This window comes from Pinus tabuliformis, chromosome 1_1, assembly GCF_031772625.1.
Source record: "Pinus tabuliformis cultivar Carrire ecotype Pingquan chromosome 1_1, CPIR1, whole genome shotgun sequence".
NCBI lineage: Eukaryota > Viridiplantae > Streptophyta > Pinopsida > Pinales > Pinaceae > Pinus > Pinus tabuliformis.
Window position 1 is genome coordinate 824,048,997 of NC_142297.1, and position 19,161 is coordinate 824,068,157.

Here is a 19,161-nt window from a genome sequence, read left to right on the forward strand (position 1 = left end):
CTCTTGATTTGTTTTTGATTGAATTACATAGTGTCTCTTGGTTTTGGGGCTGAGCCATCAGTGTTCTGGGTTACTTGAGTCAATCTGGTAGTCCCTCTCACTGTCTGAGAGATAAGTCTGGTGTCTTTCAGGTGTTTTTGCTTTGTTTTTCCTCTTAATTGAGATCATCACTGTTTATCTCTTAACAGCTGCGACGAGTCACGCCTGCCCTCTTTGATTAAGCTGTATGTCGCGGATATCCCGTCATACAACTGCAACGATTCCTGAAATCGGACCGTCGCCGAAGACAGGTGTACTCTTGCGACGACGTCACTTAGTTGCTAGCTTTGTGCTCGTGATGATTTGCCTTTCGTCTCAGGTTGCTAGTTAGACCCCTGTGACGATTCCTGTAAGGTTGTTTTTCACAGCCTTACCTCCTGAATCACCTAGTGCTGCTTGTCCCCTGCTATCTCTTATCTCTTATCAAACTTTTTGGCTGTATTTTGTTAAGGCACTTTCTCCTTGGTTTCATTTGTCTGAGTCTTGTGTTTTCAGGCTATGTGACCTAAATCTTTGTAAGGTTTCATCGAGAAGTCATTCGTTTGGGTTGCTTGTCCTTCCAAGATTCATCCACAACCATCTGATTGGTTTATTTGAAGCTGTTCTACTGCTTGTCTTCTTTCTGATTGGTCTGTAGTGTTTGGTTATTGAACCAGTTTCTCATGTTGATTTGATTTCCACACTCTCAAACATAGATTACATTTGTTTGGATCAGTCAGGATTGCATTTTCTTGTTTGTCATTAAATCCCAAAAATAAAAAATATTGCATTCATACAGCATACGAAAGTGAAAGCACATTTGCATTAGTGAATCTTTTCATGATTGAGAAATTAGAAAGAAAAGTTCAAATCTTTCATTAGTAGTTGTGAGATAAGTGCATTGATGCATTATGTTTCCTAGTGATTGGATTGCTTGCATGCACTGTAGTTCTTGCATTTGCTTGTCTTGGTTTGCCTTCTCTTGGAAATGAACTCCTTACCCTCATTTAGGTAGTTTTTCATCGAAAGGAATGGTGTTTTACTCATTGTAGCTGCATCCTAGGAATTGTTGAAATACATTCGGTAGGGCCTGAAAATCGAAACTTAATTCAAGATTAACTCTTAAAATCTATTGAATGAACTTAACAACGCATTGGAACTTAATGCACACTTATCTAGAGGTCTAGGCTAGAGACGTGCTCCGGTGTCGTTAAACCTAGTTACTATTGTGTTCACTAAGGTTGGGTGATTCCTCCTTTTGTGATCCAATAGGTACTAGTACGGATTTGAGCTCCCTGTACCGTCGAGTATATATTGGGAGACCCCACTAGGTAATCATCCTATTATCCATAGGAAGCCGAGTCTGCTGCCTTACGAATCGTAATGCACCAAACACAGCATTCGGGAAGATTGACTGCCATACAGAAAGTCCTTGGTCATTTCTCTTTCATTTGATCACCAAGGTGTATATGCAGTTTTGCAATTTGTTTGGTAAACCTCTTGTCTAGTACTCCAGAGCAGTCACTTTCATTCCTTTTCAACTCCTTAAAAGTAAAAGGATCATCTGAGCACTTTTCCTTTCAGGCTCATTAAACCTCGAAAGAGATAGAGTCACCTTTCGTCATTTTCTTGACTCTTAAAATATGAAAAGATGCAGTTTTGTTTCAATGTTGTAAAATTTACTGCCCACGAAATATTCCTGGTTACAGTTAGAGTTTTTTTCCAGGTCGATCCCAATGGCAACATTCCCAGAGACTACCAGTCAAGGTCTCCCCCTAGATGGGAATCCTTTTCCTTCTATTGGAAATGCTGGTGCTCCGTATATGGCAACGTTGTCTTTGCCTGGGTTAACCATCGGTTTGCCTGTTTGGTTGTTTTCAACCTCAGTGGTCCCGAGCATCATGGCTCATGTTCTGCCATCTCCTTCGTTTGAATCACAACACGATGATTCCAGGGTTGAGCCTTCGCCTTCTTCCCATGTTTCTTCATCCTCCTCTCCTACTTCGCCTGGTGAAAGTTCCAAATCTAGTAACCAGGAGGCTAAGAAGAAGAAGAGGAAGATGAAGAAGAAGAAGTTAGATAAGCGAGAGGCCACCCGTGCAACTATTGCTCCAAGTACATCTCAGGTCAGAAAACCTTCTGATCCTCTGCAGAAGGTTAAGTTTCCTTGTAAATTGTGCAAGGGTGACCATCTTCTCTGTGATTGTCCTAGTATTCATAGGATCTTAGAAGTATGGTCTCACGATCTGGTTCATCCCTCATTGCCCTTTGATGCTCATGTCGATGCTACACCCTCAATTGGCAGTGGTAAGAAGAAAGGGAAGATTAGATTCCCCTGTAGGTTATGTGAAGGCAACCATCTCCTTCACCTTTTTCCGCTCATGGATAATGCTTTCGCAGTTTTGGAAAGTCTTACAGCTTCTTCACCTCAACTTCCAGTTGGCTATCAGAGGCTCTCTTCTAACCCTCTACAGGTTGACAAAGAGATTGACATGGATTCATCTCTTGTCCATATTGCTCTTCCCGAGCCTGGCTGTGCTGTGTCTGTTTCCGACCAACCATTGGTCGAAAAGAGTGTCGACTTGGTTTCACCACTAGTTGTTCACTCTGTTCCAGAAGAGAATATTGATCGTACTGCTCATGTCCTTCTCATCTCGTCAGATTCTCCTGAGCCCAAGAATGACCCTTCTATCTCGGCTGATCAAGAGAGTCCTTCTTCGATTCCTGTAGAGCATGGGGGCAATCATACGATACCCCCACTAAGTAGTTCGGTCGTTTGCTTCAAATGGAGTCACTTGACTGCTTTCCGCCTCCCATCCTATGTGCCTTTTCAGATTACAGTACACGCCTATAATAAGGCAGTACCTAGCACTCTCTTGGATGAAGGTGCATTGGTTAGCCTCATGCCTTCCACTACTTGGAAAGCTTTGGAATCCCCACAACTTGTGCCTGTCACTTAGAATATGTTGGCTTTCGACGGAGGAACTAGTCAACCTCTGTGGATCCTTCCAAAGTTCCCGATTACTTTGGGAGGCAAAACCGTCTATATAGATGTGATGGTCGTCCAAGGTGCTTTGGATTTCAGTCTTCTCCTTGGCTGTGACTATATTTATGCCATGGGGGCTCTTTTTTCTTCACTTTTCCGTGTGGTTTGTTTTCCGCATGATGGAAGAATTGTGACTATAGATCAATTGTCATTCTTTGGTCACCAAGTACCTCCTGTGCCACCATCATCCCCTATCGGCTCTTGTCCGCAAGTAGTACCTTCCCCGCCATAGGTCAATTATGTGGCTACCCGTTCCGTCTCCGCATCTGTTGATGATCATGCAGATGGTCTCGTACATCATGTACTGGGGGCATTGGAACCCAATCTGTCATTGGTTCCTAATGCTATGTATTCCTCCCAGAGCATGGTTCTTCCCTCCAGTGAAGATCTCTTGGGCGTCATGTTCTCGTATGGCCCATGAACAGGAGTTCCGAGGATAGTTCTTTTCTTGTGTCAACCTCGTTTAAAAAATGAAACAAGGGGAATGAGCATAGTTCCCATTCTTGTGTCAAGCTTGTTAAAAAATGAATCAAAGAGTCCCGAGGATAGTTTGTTCCTGTGTCAACCTCGTTAAAAAATGACACAAGGGGTGCTAAGCATAGTTTTTGTCTTGTGTCAAGCTCTTTAAAACATGAAACAAGGAGACCAAGGATAGTTCTTTTATTGTGTCGACCTCGTTAAAAAATGAATCAAGGAGTCTTGAGGAGAGTTCTTGATCTTGTGTCAACCTCGTTAAAAAATGAAACAAGGGTTTTGAGGAGAGTTCTTGATCTTCTGTCAACCTCGTTAAAAAATTAAACAAGGGTTTTGAGGAGAGTTCTTGATCTTGTGTCAACCTCGTTAAAAAATGAAACAAGGGTTATGAGGATAGTTCTTTTACTGTGCCAACCTCATTAAAAAATGAACCAACTCCCTTTTCCAAATCGAGTCTTTGATTAAGATCTCGTAAAATCCCAGTCGAGTCTTTCCTAGATCTCGAAAGTGAACCTTCATTCCATCCACCTCGTTGAATGCAATGAAGCTTGGGGGGCATGTACCTCGATTTTAGTCATTATGCTGGGGGCATGCGAACTTATAACAAGCATAGTTTTTCATTTCAAGCTTGTGTAAACATGAAACCGAATCCAAGCAGAGTTCTCTATGGTTCAAACTTGTGTAAAAATGAACCCATACCCGATTTACATCTCATGATTGCCATTTTTATCCACTAATTTCTGCTAGATGAGCCTTGGTTGTTTCATTCCATTGCCACCATCTCTTTGGCCGATCATATGCTTTCACTTGGTTGTTTGTCCTTTCCTGAGGGACCACAGCGATGAGTGGTTTTATTAGCCAGCCTCTTGACCATTACATGTTTTGAGCAGTTCCACCATTGCCAGAACCAGTTGCTACCCTTTATACCACTTGTTCCTCTAGGACGAGTCACCTTTAAGCTCTTTTTGACTCGTAAAAGATGAAAAGATTTCCGAGTATTTTTCCCTTTTTGACTCGTTGAAAGAGAATAAAAATGGGGGTCTACTTTTAGCTCTTTTCCGACCGTTTAAAAATGAAAAGATGGTCGAGCCCTTGTCGTTTCGAGCTCGTTCTTGGTTACAAAACGTCATGTCTCTAGTAATTTTTCTACTTTTTCGGACTGGAAACACTATTTATGAAAAGTAATCCTTGACCAAAATGGTCAAGCGATTCTCTCGAGTATCGTTTTCTACCTTTTTGGGCTTGAGAGACACAAACTTACGAAAAGGGCTCACTTGGAGTTTTCTTTTCCGTGTCTTTTTCAAACTCTCTAAACATGAAAAAGACTCCAAGTTTTACCTATGTCAAACTCTTTAAACCCTGACAACATTGGACTCATCACCATGATGAGACCCAAGCTTCTCCTCCCTAGGGCTCGTTAAAATTTCACTAGGTTGGATTTTTCTGAAGGACGACCTACATTGCAAGCATATGCTATCCCCTTCAAGCTTGTTTTTCAAAAATAATTGGGGTACTCGCCAGCAATGGTGGGGGAAAATTTTGGAAATATTCCATTGGTTACCTACGGTAGCTAGTCACTCTTGAACATCGACACTTTTTCTTCTCGCCGGGTTTAGGATATCCTCACATCATCATTGGCCTTCTGGGGTTCAGGTTTGTCATTTTGCCTCATTCCATTTGATCCTTGTCATCTCCGCCAAAATTCTGCCGCATTCTGGAGTCGTGTCACCGATATGTTCAAGAGCTTAATCCTTCTGCAGTTCACACCCTTACAACCTCCTCTGATCCTCTGATTCATCCATCTTCATCTTGTTCCTTGTCTCGTGTCGTTGATGTGGGAAACATTATGGCCCTCCTGTGATGGGTCGCTTCCTGTCGACGTCAACTCATTATCCAAGAAGTTGATCTAGAGATTCCTTTCAAGTACCTTGGAGCTTGCATGCCTCAATGGCAAGTTCTTCACACTTGACGATAGGCTTGCATTATTGGTCTTCGATCGGGTGATTCCACAAGTGTTCGACTCCAGATCATTCTTCACACTTTGTGGATTGTACTGACAGTACCTTGAGAACCATTGACATTACTAGTGGTCTCTCTCGCGCTTGTTAACGGTTTACATCATTGGCTGGTAATCAAGTGATTTTCTAGTATGCTCGACTTCAGCACATCTATTCGCATATTAGAAATTGTACTATGATCAGTTGGGATTCAAGACCCCGGACTAAGATTACATAAGTTCAGGTTGCGTGGATTGGTTCGTGATTGCATACATGACTCTTTGATTGGATGGCTGCGACCATACCTGAGTCTTTCTGGATGGCTGCGACCATACCTCTATTTTTATATGGTCTTATCGACTAGATGGTTACGTCCATACCACAGACCAATTCTATCTGTCTTTTGGATGGTTGCGCCCATGCCTAGACTACATGTATTTCTTTCACTGTCAAAGATATCAGTTGTACTTGCACCTACAGGTTCTCAGCGATGGTGTTTCATTTCGGTTATGGCTTCGTAAATAATTTCACCCCTCCCACTCTCTCAACCTTCATGCTTTAGGGGGCATCTGTTACACAGTAATTTGTCACTGGCCCCATATCCCCTAATCTCGGATAAAGTCAGTCCCTGAGCAACATCTTCTCTGTGTCATACCTCAAACAAATGTGTCCACATCTTCCCAATCATTCAAGAATATTAACAAATGCTCTTTAATCCTAAATATTGACCCTTTTTACCCATGTTTCAAGATCATCGCAAGTAAACCTCATTCTGCCTGCGATGATTTCTTGTAATGAACTAGAACATCACGACGTCGTCGCAGGGGTACATCTGTTCTTTGCAACGGTCGGTTTTTAGGGCTCGTTGCAAGTCCTCAATATCCTTCTTGCGACGATAGCTCTGAATACACTGTTTCCCCGCAACGTCATCTCTGAGTCCTAGTGTTTGACTCGCAACGACCTAGATATGGCGAATTAGTTCAAACAAAATGCTTCTGGGTGGTTCTGGAACTAGTTGTTGGGTCAAGGAAGTTCGCCTTTCCTCCTCTGGGATGGTGGTTCCACCTTTTGAGAAACCTCCCTTGGAGATAAGCTCCCTCTCCCTCATTTATGGAGGCTCCTCCTCTTATAAAAGAATTCCCCATTGCTATGATCAGCTAGTTCTTAGTTTTTGGTATTGAGCAAATTAGCTAGTTTTGGTGTGAGATTGATGGTTTGCAGTGTGAACTATTGATAGTCTAGCAATTGGTTGTGGATTGCCTTAGCCTTGTACTAGTGCTTTTGAGTAAGAGAGAGAGTTATCAGCCTTTTGGGAGACCCTTTTGAGGGTGAACGCTTGAAGAGACATACTGACTGGACCCTTCGAGGAAGCTTGTGACGTCAAGGTTTGGTTGTAAGCTTTGCTTTTGCTCATTTTAATACAATCAATGGTGATTTCCTATGTCATGTGTAAAATATATTTGATAGCTTATGGTTCCTTGACTCTGTAAGTGAATAGTTCATTGTTGTAGTCTATTATGTGTTTTGTTGTTCTCTTGTGTTGTTTCAGGTGAGCCGCTCATTGAGAAAAGGAAACGATAGCTAAAGCAGGGCAACGAAAGCTCCATCGAACACCGGTTTGAGGTAGGCTCTTTCAACAATGACTATTTAAGGAAATTAGTTGTTGTTTTGTCTTACTGTGACTAGACCCACTCTAGGGCTAGAGGGGTTGCCTCTATTTGTAGAGGGAACATTACCTACATCACAGTTGTTCTCTGTAAGGCAAGTGTTGAGGCGGATTTCCCATAGCAAGATAGTTAGCAATATCTGCATACCACAGAGTGTGAGTAGAAATTGAAAACATATGTTCACCTGGAAAACTATCCTCTACAGGTGTACCTTCATCACTAGTATCCATCCTAGACAGGAAATCTGCAACTACATAATCTTTTCATGGTTTATCTACAATGGTAATATCAAATTCTTGAATTAATAGTAACCATCTTGTAACACGACCAGGGGTTATATGTTTGTTCATTAGATACCTGATAGTTGTATGATCAATGTGCACGAAAGTAGGATACCCTGTGATATAATGCTGAAATTTATTAATGGCATAAAGGACATCCAAGAACTCCTTTTCTATTATCATATAGTTTAGTTTGGTAGGGGTCAAATTTTTGCTGACATAGTAAATTGTGTACAGTTTCTTGTCCTCCTGTTGCACCAAAACCATCTCTACTATTGTTTGAGAAGCATCAGTAGAGATGTGAAATGGGAGCTTCTACACTAGTACAAAATGGCTAATTAGTTACTAAAAAACGACTAAAATTTGCATATAAATGACTATTTTTCAGTCGGTGACCAGTAGTAGCTAATTTACAGTATCTTATAACACAACCAACTTTTAGTCGTTTTTAGCTTAGTCATTAATTGATTGTCTCAATTTTATCATCTAGCAGTATATTTAGTCATAAATTTGGTCATTAATTTAGTTATTGATTTAGTCATTAATTGCCACAATTAATGACCAAATATACAACAAAATATATTACTATATGATCATCTGAGAAAACCAATTAATGACCAAAATGTTGGTTGTGTTATAAGATACTGTAAATTAGCTACTAATAGTCATATATATGCAAATTTTAGTCATCGTTTGAAACCAATTAATGACCAAAGAAATATGACTAAATTTTTGTCATGTTATAAGATATTGTAGATTAGCTACTAATAGTCGTATATATGCAAAATTTAGTTCTCATTTGTAATGAAAAATTAATCATTTGCAGTAGTCATTTATATTTTTTTGGTAGTTTCATATTCATTATATAAATGACTAATTTAGTAGTTTAACTTCATTTCATTTATTTTCATTAATAATTGTTATAAACGACTAATTTAGTCGTATATTCATTTTATTTGTGTTCATCATTAATCAATATAAACTACTAATTTAGTAGTTTTAGATTGATTTTATGTGTTCATTATTAATCAACATAGATTAATTAGTATGATTTTGCGACTAAATTAAAAAAACATCATACAATGTGAATTGGTTCATCTAATATGAAAATTCAAAATTACATATGTTAGTTAAAATACTAAACAATATCAAGTGCAACTATAAATAATTTCAACCACATAAATTATATTATATGAAATGTCGAGTATTACAATATGAGTTTCCAACTTAACATTGGCTGGACTACAATTTACACATGAAATGTTGTTTCATCACTATAAAACATTATCATTGTGTTGTCAAGTCATTGCAGGTGAATTCACCAACTATGAAGACTTGAACATCAGTCTCTATGTGTGTGTCTTATGCGGGATATTGGCTTTAAGGGTACCACTAGATCGGTTCTCTTCTCTCTGTTTTTTCATTTGTCGCTTGAGTGTTAGTGTTCTCCTCTTTCTTCAAATCCTACTGCTTACCATCAATACTGAGTTCTTTTTCTGAAAACAAAAGAACCTAGAATGCAGAGTGTAAGACATGAAATACGATGAACAGTAGAATATAAATGAAAGTAGACTATAAAGGATTTATATTACATATACCTCAACATCAACAATGTTAAAGCCATTCTTCCCCATAAGAGCAAGAAACTCGAACAAGTTTTCTTCAGTTGAGCGATAGTGGCCACTATGTGGCCAGATGACCTATATAAACAAATTAAAGTCACCATAGAAAAGAACACCTTAGTAACTTAGTATTCAACCTTCAAGGAAAGCTTAGGCACAATCATGCCAACTAAGTTACATGCTAAAAAGCTCAAGCTATAAATAACTTGTTAAAACAAATAATTTGAGGTGTGATGTCTAATCCTTGTCATTTTATTCGCAACAACAATTTGTTGTCTAATGCATGAAATTGGTCAAGTATATAAACAACATGTTCTCAAATAACAACATGAAAGTAAACTTTTCTAATAATCATGAAAATCTTTCAATACAAAACAATTAAAAGGATTTCAATCAATATCGTGTAATATTAATTTCATCTTCAAGATTTGGTTGTTGTTTAAACAGACATAATACCAAGTACTTTCAATTTCATAGTTAAAATACAACGAAAAAATCGAAATAAACGTTCAAAATACAATCAAACAATAAAGAGAGGATATCATGGAATGGACATTGCAATTATTAAAAAAAATTGTTTACCTGTCCATCGATATCTTATCATGCATTCCTAAAACATTTGCTTGCCCAAAATAACCATGAGGTGAAAGAATCACAACATTAAAAACCATAGGAATACTTACTAAAAACATTTCCAAAATCTATGACTGAAGTGCCTGAAGGATCTCCAAGACATGATCTCTATATGGTCTCCCCATCCTTTCTCCAATCACATTTCATGAAACCTACCCACACCAGAGTTAAGTAACAATCAAATGAAGGAATTGACATTTGTTTTTATCTTTTATATGTATAAACTTTGAATATAATTTGTTTTGGTAACATATTAATTCGTATTTAAAGCCTTCCTATCATGAGAATGTATCAATCAAGTAGAACATCAGAAAAATTGACCTCAATGAGGTCCTCTAACAATTTCTACAATATCAATATTTGTCTTGCTGTGATATCTTGGATAGAAAAAAGAACATATCTGCAAACGAAAAAGACATATATTACTTATGTTCAAACTATGTATATGGTGTATTCGTAGGTAACTTTTTAAGATGTCCCTTTACCTTTACCAAAGCGGATTGTAGCTTGGTTAAACTCGTTATCCTTTCATTCAACATCAATTTCTGCAAGATAAATGTCACACATTATTCTTTCCCATTTCTCAACATGCAAGATATGATAAATTGAAAGTCACATAAAAGCAAGAGAAAACCATTTTCTAACCAAAACAAATAAACAAACAATACCTCTAATAAAACTTCACACCTCATAAATTACTCTGCCACATGCTCAGACTAAAGGTGATATTCTTTGAATCATCTTTAGGTCATATTTAATGGGATATTCGTATTTTTACCATGGTTTCAATTTGGTGCTAAAAAAAATATATAAATCCAAGTTATTATCAGTGAACTTCAAGTATAATTCAAAAAAATAATGTCATTATAAGGTATGGAGAGAGAAACATCTTCATAACTAGGATTCTCTATTTTAGTTTGGTTTGAGTTGAGTTGGTATTTGAATATATAGTTTTCTCTAAATAAGTGAAATAGAAAGATGAGAATCGAAATAACCCTGTGAATTTTTAATTAATTCATATTATATATCTCTAAAATAGCCAAGTCATCCTTCTCTGCTATTTGATAGAGATTTATTGGCATAGAATAATAATGAATTAACTATCAAACACAATTATGCAATATATTAACCAAGGAAAGAAAAATGACATGGCTTTGGTATTTGTGTGCTCGAAGGAAATCCAACAATGGTTGTGTTCTTTCTTTATCATGAAATAGTATTGAAGACAAATGTTGGTTCAGAAATTGAACTCCGTTACCAATAGGAGATGGTCGTGTTGGGTAAGGAAAGGATGAATTGAAGGGCTCAAGATCTAGCTCCAATACATAGTTATCCTTGTCACTACAAAATACAAAGTTGTCATCATTTTCTTATCCAAGTAAAAAGAAATGTGAGTTTGTATTTGTGCACTTGTGATAGTATATGAAAAAGAGAGCACTAGTGGAAATCAAAGTGTGTTGTCCCATCATTCAACATAAAAGAAAACTTATATATTCAGTTGTTAACTACAGTGGAAATCAAATGTAAAACCCACTCAACTTGATCTTTACATGACATAGTCATAATGAACTAGTACAATAGAAGCATGCTAACTCATAAAAAAGAGATGATAAAAAAGAATAATGGAGCATTATTTCCTACCACATAATTTGCATGAATAAAATTTCCACAGAATTCATCCAAAAAATGAGAAGAAATTATGGCAAAAGAACATATCATTAGTGTTTTGTACCCTCTTTAACACATGTAGCCTAGGGAAGTAGAGGAGGGCAAATGTAGCAAGATTCCAATTGTGTGGGATATAAAAACATAAATGTGGAAAAACACGCCTGCCAATTCACGAAATCTCACTCTAAATAATAGAATATGTTGAGGATAGTAATGATGCAAATAGATCATGTATTAAGATCAAGCCCCTTATTGGTCATGAATTAGCAAGGCTGTTGGTAATTTTTACTCGTACAAAAAGTATCATTTTTAGTGTAATGACTATGTGGATCTTTTTGTGAATTTTTTTACATTTATATTATGGCATCCTTGCAGGAGAGAGTGATGAAAGTTCTCCAAGTTTGGTCAGACTGGTTTCTCCTTTCATATGCTTATGTGAATGGACGGAGAGCTACCTTTCTTCAGTTTGGAAATTTAGGTGTCCCTCCCTTTCATTCAATATGTGGATATGCCCCACCATTGAAGGACCTTGATAGTTCTGAATCCAATCTTACAGGCATAAAAGATGGATCTGGTCCAAATCAATATGTTGCTATGGTGATTGGAGAGGGAGCAACAACTCAAGAATTTTTTAGTATTCCTCTTGTGGAGCTTGAAAGATAGTGTAGGAAAAATGGTTTATCTATTTGTGATGGTAGGGAGGTAATGTTTTTCCGATTGCTTAGCTTAGAAGAAGAAGAGAAGCATAAGAACCAAGATCAAGACAAGGATTTTAGGTATGGGTATAACTTCAATCAGAGGGAAGCATGCAAGAGAAACTAATGCTTATATACAATTGGGAGGGGGAAGGTGGAGCACAGGTGAAGAAAGAAAATCCATACTTTATAATGATAAGGACTATATATCATTATCATCATCTAGGAAAAATGTTCAGGAAGAATCATCTTTATAGTCACGGGTTGTGGAATGTGAATCAGTGGATGCCTCTTGCAGTGGAACTTTACCAAAAAATGTTGGTGTCGTGATGGTAGAGTCACGTGATGTGCCCCCAAAAGTTCAAAATATTCTAGGCAATGTCAAGGAAAATTTCTTTATCTACTCCTTAACTCATATTTCGCCCCATCCACGTTTTGATAGACCAATTATCAAGATCATAGAATGATCTTTTCTTTAATGAAGGAGTCCAAGGGCTAAAAATTTAAGGATATGATCAATTTCTTTTAAAAATGGACAATCTTGTCTGACTTGCAAGGACTTGGGTGTCAAACTTGTTGTCGAGCCAATGTTATTCACATGTCAAAATTTTGAGTATGACTTGGGGTTGAGTTTGAATGAGAGGATTTTGCTTAATACTATTTAGTCAAGGAAAAGAACCAAATTCAGAGTCCATTTGAATTATGATTCATGAAGCATAGTAACAGAGTTGGTGAGCTTAATAGGGCTCATCCTTGTCGTGATGTGTTACATTCGAATGGCATGAATGCATGAATTTCAAAAGGCTGAGATATGATATAAATCTTGGGGAATTTTGACCAAATAAATAACCCAAACCTGACACTTGAGATATGATATAAATCTTGGGAAATTTTAACCAAATATATAACCCAAACCTTAAACCTAGTAGTGTGAAATCCATTGTTTGAAGTGTGGCTACTGAAGACAAATTTCTTAAATACTTTTAAAAATTAACATACAAATAATTTATAAAAGCATGGAATTTCATTGTCAATCAAATGTCAAACTGGATAACAATTAAAGCAATAACCCACAATGACAATCCAAAATTGACAAGACATATTGGACAAATGTTCAAAACTCATTGGGAACATCCTAATCCTACAGGTTGCTCATCTAAAGTAACTGAAGATGTTACCTTGCCTGGGAAACATGGAATGTTAATGATATAAATGACAAAAAGATAAATAATTAAAACTGACTATTAGAACTAGTGCAAACAACGAATGATAAACAAAATGAAAATGGGGCAAAATGTCACATACCCACTCCATGAGACTGCCATTCACTTCCATACTCAATGTTGCCCAAGACTAAGTAGGTCATTCCACTGGTGTTCACATCCTCGTATCCACAGTAGAATTCATCCTCGTATCCACATACAACCTGCATTGGTCATACCCTTCTGTAAAGAAAAAAATAAAAGAAAATGAAGCCCGAAAGCTTTTTATTGGTCAACGGTTTAAAGATTTTGAAGCATGTATTTGAAAAGAAGATTCTCATACCAACATCCTTGCTTGCTTTGAAACTCTATTCAAATACATCACTTCCTCCAAAAGCTTTACATATCATGGATCGTCATAATTCAAGTCATCAATTAAATGATGTTATATCATCTCTAGAGCAAGGGTGCTCTGAAGAAAGCACCCTAATACACTGATTTCCCTATCATGAAATTTAGTTATGTCTACATAAACCTGTATATACAGAGATGAGAGAGTTGGGATCTGAGACGTCAAGGTATGGGATATTTTGAAAGTTCCTTCATTGCACTTCAAAACTAGAATAAGCCAACTCTGCACTCATTTACGAGGTAAAAGACATAAATATTCATTATGAACATCATGGAAAAAAAACCATGGAAGAATTTTATGGTATTTTCACATCTTATAGTAGGTTAACTTTTTTAATTTAGGTAGTGTAGATTTTCATTAAGGAATAGATATGAAACAAAGTCGTTACTTAGTTTTGTTTCATATCTATTGGATATACTGAATCTGTAAACAAGACTTAATAATGAACCAAAACATAATAGTCAACCTAAGCTACATCAATATATGCTTTGTATAAAAAAAAAATTATGCTATACTTGACAACTAAGTAGCAAATGAAAACATTATTAAACATTGAAACATGTTGTTTGTTGCACATGTAAAAGAAAAGCATAAATTCTGTTTTTACCAAGATAAAGTTGTCACCCATTAACAAACATTGGAGATTAGGAAGCCTCTTGAACAACAAATTGAGAAGACACATATTTCGTTAAGCAAAGGAACAACACATATGACCAATGCCTTTAATGATTTAAATCTCCCCATCATCTCAATCAATATGTCCACAAATAAATTGTATGCATTATCAGGATATGAGTCCATTTCCAGCATGGTCAAATTACTTCCACATTGCATATTGAGTCTCAAGATAGAGCATGAAAGCTCTTGAAATAGTATCCCATTCACTCTCAAATATTTTATCATGTATGCCCCTGCATACACATACAAGACAACCTACATTTACAATGGTTTATATTTTATCCACATACAACATGCATTTACACTGGTTTCATTGTAAAGCATTGAAAGTAATAGTAAAATCCAGACTTACATGGTTGTAGTTTGAAGCAATGCGATTGAAGAGGTTTTGTCCATATCTAGCGGTTGTTTGACGCAAATTCAATGATTCCTCTACTGAGGACCACAAATGCAAGGAGTGCACAGAAGGTCGAATACTGACAATCAAATATTCTTTATGGTTTGGCTAGTCGAGTGGGGCATCCGATCAAATTGGATGAGCATATAGCTAAGCTTCAAAAGGGGTCCTATGCAAGTGATTTTAAATGATATCCCTTGGAAGCTTCAACATAGTACTCAGTATCATCATACAAAGGACCACCCAAAAATAGACCATCTGATCCTGTCGAAGTTTGAAGAACCAAGTCACCCTTTTTTAGAAGACCATTGCTACTGTCATTTTGAGCAATTATTTTAATGTCAACACCTGGTATTGATGGCAGAACTGACCCTTAATGTACTTTCCTAGGTACCCCACAAAAGAAGGAATATCAGGTTGGCACCCATCAGTTTTAACAACAACGTGCCGACTTCTTGGATAAAACAAGACCTTTTCAAAACTATTTTTCTCACTAGCATTCCTTTTATCTCTCAGAACAAAGACCATTTCATCTTCAAGATTGGCCCAGTGAATGTACTTATATACAACAATGTTTCTTGGTCCATTATCACTTGAAATAAGTTTGACATTATTGATCATATCTATAAATGCACCCTCCTTTTGCCATATGTCTACAATAATGCTTCGAGACAACTCATTTGCTTTGGGATAAGAACTTGAATCAACATGTATTTCACCACTCAGTAGATATTTTTCACCAGTCAAATATATAGGCTTATGGTTCAATACATTGAATTCTAATGAAGACATTCCAAAGAAAATGCACGAGTTCAAGAAATGAAGCATGTGCACATGAGAAGCTTCTAAGAAAATTTTCTACCATCCTTTCTCAATCAACAAATTCATTGGTTCTTTGTTTGGATGTACGATGTAAGAAGCCAGAGGATGAGTAGACATAATACACAACCAATAGCCTTTTTGGATAAACACTATCTCTGAATGATTAGAAACACCAACATTGACATCAATAACCTTTCTCTCCCAACACCAGTCATCATCCCAATCTAACAAATCATATGAAGGTCCATGTTTTACCTCAAGACGCAATGCACCAGGTAGGACTTTCTCAAATATGAAGTCACTGCTCTCATTTGTTAAACTTAAAGAGTTAAGCTTCTCTGAACCTAGATTTCAACAACTAGAGAAGTAAGTGATATAGAAACTGAGGAGTCACATCCTTCCTTGCATATCACTGATCCACAGATATCAACAAGGGCCTTTATAAATTCAATGCCAAACATTGGTCTAGTTACTATCACATCAATATGTGATGGTGAAAATTGAAGACCAAAATCACATTTTGCTATTGTGGTCAGTGGGGATATTTGATATTAACATGGTTGAACCTCGAAGCAGAAGTTTCCCATGTCATCAATCCTCTTTAGTTGAGGCTTAACATTTTCTGGCCCATGTGTCAAGCCAACTTGACGCTTGCCATAATAGCCATTTGTCACTAATTTTAGGGAACCACAAATATTATAATGTGTTTCTTCTATCTTTAGGATTGAAGCCATGTTTGGCACAACCATGAAATTCTCGAAATTGCTAAACTCGAAGTGATCCTTCTCAGCCTTGATTGTGTAGCGTGTTGATGTTGCATGATCAAGTTTGTAATATCCCTAGACATCTATTGTAGCTCTTTCTCGTCCATCAACTAATATCTTAACACCTTCAAAATAGACTCCTTCAGAAGTCACCACAAGTCCTCCAACTGAGAAACTTGTGACCTGAAATGGCTGAGATATATTAACATGACTGTGCTCAACAAGAACCTCTATAGATGGAAGTGAAACATCAAATATTTTATTCTCACCCTTGTAGAATGGAAACAACCTTTATTTTCCACATGGAATAAAATTAAAAGCAAATTTCCCATATGCATCAGATATTGCATGACAAAGCGCTTGATTTGGCCAAGGAGCTTCTTTGAGGGCACTTCACCTTATGGAAATCATTTGAATAAAGGTATACATGAACACCTAAAATAGGGTTACCTTGAGAAAAAAATAAGCCACCCATATCATAACTTGGGACATAAAAGATGTCATCTACTACCAGATTTCCAAAGCCCAACTCCATCTCTCGAGAGCCTCTTTGGAAAATTGTTAAGAAAACATGAGAATCACGTATTTGAAAGAGAGTATTATAGAAAATATACTTTATAAACCTCAATCATTGTACCTCATGTGTAGCGCCATCCTAGCTAGCATCAACATTAGGTATGACCTTGTATCTTCTTTCTCTGTTTAACAATTGGCTCACAGAGCCCGCTCTTTCCACTTCTTCACATTTGATTTCATGGAGGGCTACTGTGTCCTCTGGACACTCATCCTTAAGGAATATCCAAACTTATTCTACATATCAAACAAAGGAAAAGAGAGAAAAATATCATGGCCTTTCCTTTTTGAAAAAAAATGTAGTGGGATTTGATATGACCTGATATTTGTATACTGCTCGAGGATTGATGAAGTTTATGTATTCATGATGGGAAGAAACCAACCTATATTTCCTTGGAGTAATATTTGTAAACGTGTAACTACCTCCCTGCGACGTAAACACATCATTAATGAGATCATTGCTGGTGGAAATGAGTTCAACGTTCACATTGGCACGACCTCCATTTATATCTAGACAACTTTCTACTCCAACAGCCCCCATCACTCTCCCAAAAATAGTGAACCCAGTGAAGTGAAAATTGACGTAAACACATCATTAATGAGATCATTGTTGGTGGAAATGAGTTCAACATTCACATTGGCACGACCTCCATTTATATCTGGACAACTTTCTACTCCAACAACCCCCATCACTCTCCCAAAAATAGTGAACCCAGTGAAGTGAAAATTGATGTCTTCATGGCCATTACAACCATTGTGATCCACTGATACATATTCACCCATTTAAGATATATTCACCAAGTCAAGGAATATGAATATTTCTGATGTAATTTTTCCACTTGATAATCTTAACATCAAATCTGAAACTGTCTCGTTCATCTTCACATCAAATCCGAAATTGTCTCATTCATCTTCAGAGAGCTCTTGAAACAATTTTTCAGAATTGTATCGAATCTACACAAATATATTAAAAAAATTATTAATGTATGCTTCTTGATTACCAATCAAAATGTTTAAAACAATACAGCACCAATAAATTTGTATTTCATCTCCATTGCACATAATTCACCTTCCTTCGTAGAATGCATATGGCTCGTAGATCTTTTCTAGGTGCTTCAATTGTTGTAACATATATTTTGTAGATGATCTTGATAACCCCGTTATCTGCAATATGACTATCAGTTTGCAATGATTCATTTTATGTATTTTTTTTTTTTTTTTTTATAATTATGGTAAATCAATAATTCTTTAGATTAAATAATGAATCTACTCCTTGAACAAAGATTATATGCAGAAATTATATGCAAAGTAAAAGTAAAATTTACATGAGTAAATTTTTAACTTTTCAAATTCCACTTATATTCATCAAAATTTCGAAGAGCCTGCCCATAATTCTCCATAGTATTAACACAGTCAATTGCTTCAACAATTTTACTGGATTTCCTTTGCGATCAATGTAGGGATTACATTTAAAATGTTCAAATATTATTTTTAAAAATTCTTGAATTGTTATGGGATTTACCACCGAAGAAGCAACCTGAAAAAACCTTTAAGCCAGTCATGCTTTCCTGCGTGTTTGGCCATGGCTGCTAAAGTTGCATTCAGAACCATGTCTACCAATATCTTCAATTTGAATTCAACCAAAAAAAATAAAACATTTAAGAGAAAAAGGATAATGGTTTTCTGGGTTGAAGTTTTGAAGACATATATGGAAGATCTGATCTCCCAAGAGAAATAAATAATGTAGAGAAGCTCCAAAAAAATCAAATAAATATGATTTAAATAATTAAAAAATGTCAAATCTAAGTTTGGAACCATCCACTGTCATCTTCCAGATATAGATGACACACGTAATCTAATAAAAATAAAAATAATATGGAAATACTTCAAAAAATCTAAAATTAATTACGAAATGTTTTTTCACGCTTTGTTAAGAGTTACTCACCAGATCTAGCAAAGTATCTAGATCGGCCAAGAAGCAAGAAGCAAGATAGTTGACCTTTGCCATAGTGTGTAAAGATTGGATGAATCATTCTGCAAGTTGAATATTTGATTTAGCTCAACAACAATGTGAGATTAATTGAGCATCAGATCTGAAGGTTTCCTCAACTTTGTCAAAGACCCACTTTCGAAGAAACCTGGGCATCCATCCGAAGGTTTCCTCAACTTTGTCAAAGACCCACTTTTGAAGAAACCTCGACATCCATCCGAA

At 36.6% G+C, this 19,161-nt stretch overlaps 1 pseudogene; it reads right to left on the bottom strand.

Annotated features, from left to right (window-relative positions):
• Positions 1-14,959: 14,959 nt before the first annotated feature.
• Positions 14,960-17,732, bottom strand: LOC149216623 (uncharacterized; annotated as a pseudogene).
• Between the last annotated feature and the right edge of the window lie 1,429 nt (positions 17,733-19,161).